Here is a 2,275-nt window from a genome sequence, read left to right as displayed (position 1 = left end):
ACTCCTAGCATGGCTCTTTCCATGCCTCTTTGGGATACTCAAATAAGCATTCTCATCCTGTTTGCCTAGGACCTAGGTCTCTGTTTGCCTAGGGCCTAGGTCTCTGTTAGTGCAGGATAAACGGTAGACTCAAAAAGATGTACCCAGACCCGGTGGTTCTTCATCCTCTTAACCACTTCTTCGACACTCTTGAAGGCGTTCCACGCTGCTCCCTTCCTCCTGTGCAGTTCTAGTGCCAAGCCGTTCCTCATGTTGAGTTCTCTATCCAGGTACACATAGCTGCTGCATTCGGAGATGTTCATTCCATTGAGAGCAAATGGAACATCAGGGACTAGTTCGTTTTTCATAAACATCGCTTTGTTGAGTCTGACCTTTCCACACTCACAGTCGAAGTCGGCCAGCATTTGTGCCACTTGGCTAATGTTTAGCGTTATGAGAATGATACAGTGATCATAAACATATATGTGTTTGTTAACACACATATATATATGTTAACGTGCATATGTTTTAATATATATTTTTATTATATTTTACTTATATATAAACATTTATACATACATTTTTTTTTTACTGGAACCACTCAAACTGCAACCTTTTCCTCTCCGTCTTTCAAAGGAAGAGAAGAAGGATCATCAGTGTTAAAGGGCAGTTGCAAAAGCAACACGTAGAACCAACGTCAGACTCAGGAGAGGATGCTCTGGCTCCTCATGGCGTCGGGTGCTCCACACAATCAGAGAATCTTCTCTAGGAATGAACTGTGGATCCCTGAAAGTATAATCTAAACCTATATATTTATTTCCTGATTTGTCAGTTTAAACAGGACATCTGCATCTTCCCAGGAAGAGAGGTGAGAATTTAGCTTTCTGTTACTCTTTATCTGCATTTGTAAAAGTAAAAAATTACTTTCTTTTGATGGTTTTGGGGACACACATGCACCTGGCCATGTCCAGCTGTTACTCCTGACTCTGTGCTCATGAATCATATGTTGTGATGGGGACCATTATCTGGTGCTATAGATTGAATCTAGGTCAGCAGTGGACACAAGCAAGTGCACTACCCACTGTATTACCTTGTCAGTCCTAAAAGTTATTTCTTTATACCTAGTTTGCCAGTCAGCTCCCTTGCTCTTCTGCCTTCTTAAATCCCAATAACCCACACTTCTCTCATTTATAGCTTCGAGTAGCTGATGCAGTTAGTTTCCTTGCCATTTACATAAATCTCTCTCTGATAAAATTGTCCTAAGAACTAGTTGAATTTAAGCCAGTATGACATATCATTTGATGCTAAAAAAGTGCTTGAATCAGCTTCCTTAAGATATATTTGCATCTTAACTAATTCAGACCTAGACAGGTAAAAATGAGTAGGATGGCTTTAGATTCAAAGCAGGATCTTAAAGCGAAGTACTCTGAAAAATTAAGGGATAGATATAAGCACATGTTAGGAATTTGGGTATATTTAGGATACTAAAAATGAAAATTTATATTAAAGAAAAATACCTAAGTGACGTGGACAATAAGGAAGCTTCTTACTTTAAGAGTAGGACAACGTTGGTCTGTTTTAAAGGGAATTAATTTGACAATGAGAATAATTCTTTACAATGGTTATGTGTATCAGTCACTAAAGAGCAGTTAAAGGACCACACATTTATCATCTCAGTTCCAAAGATGCATACATTATTTCTCTAATATTGGTAGAAATAATAAAATTCTAAAGTTTGTGGAAATAGAAAATCTTAATATTATTTTGTTATTAAGATATCCTCTGAGGCCTTGAGTTGATGTTTTCTCTTTTCTTATTAACCAACATCATGTCAAATCATTTCCCTCAGTCCAATCCAGTTGTATTTACTGGTAAAGTAAATAATAATACCATGATTAACTTAGATTGTCCTGGATTTTGTGCTAAATCTAGTCTCTGTGTTGGGGTGAAGGCCTGACAATGTTAACAAAATTGGAATTTTCTGGCAAGAAAAGAGAAATAGATTAGAGACAACAAACAGCCAACAATATCCCCTGTAATCTAAAACGTTGGACTGGCAAAGAACTAAATTCAGGAAGCTGCCCACTTAGTGTCAATGAATAAAAATTATGAACTATAAACTGTTGTGTTCTATAGAGAATATAATATAAATATTACTACCGTACAATTTTATACATATAGATATCATCATACTTATATAAAATCATCAGTAAATAAAATAATCATTGCAAGTATATTGTTTTCTGCAGCAAAAACGTGTTTTTTCTCTTTTCCACATTTAAAATTTTCTTTTTGA

General features: G+C 36.1%; 1 non-coding gene across 1 annotated transcript; it reads right to left on the bottom strand.

Annotated features, from left to right (window-relative positions):
- Nucleotides 1-575: 575 nt before the first annotated feature.
- LOC129402734 (small nucleolar RNA U3) lies at nt 576-781 on the bottom strand. The gene has a single exon (XR_008628789.1). It is a non-coding gene; the product is annotated as a small nucleolar RNA U3 (small nucleolar RNA).
- Nucleotides 782-2,275: the final 1,494 nt, after the last annotated feature.

Source organism: Sorex araneus, chromosome 2 (genome assembly GCF_027595985.1).
Source record: "Sorex araneus isolate mSorAra2 chromosome 2, mSorAra2.pri, whole genome shotgun sequence".
In the NCBI taxonomy this organism is placed as follows: domain Eukaryota; kingdom Metazoa; phylum Chordata; class Mammalia; order Eulipotyphla; family Soricidae; genus Sorex; species Sorex araneus.
Note: the sequence above shows the minus strand (reverse complement) of the source record. Positions and strands in the feature narration are given on the sequence as shown.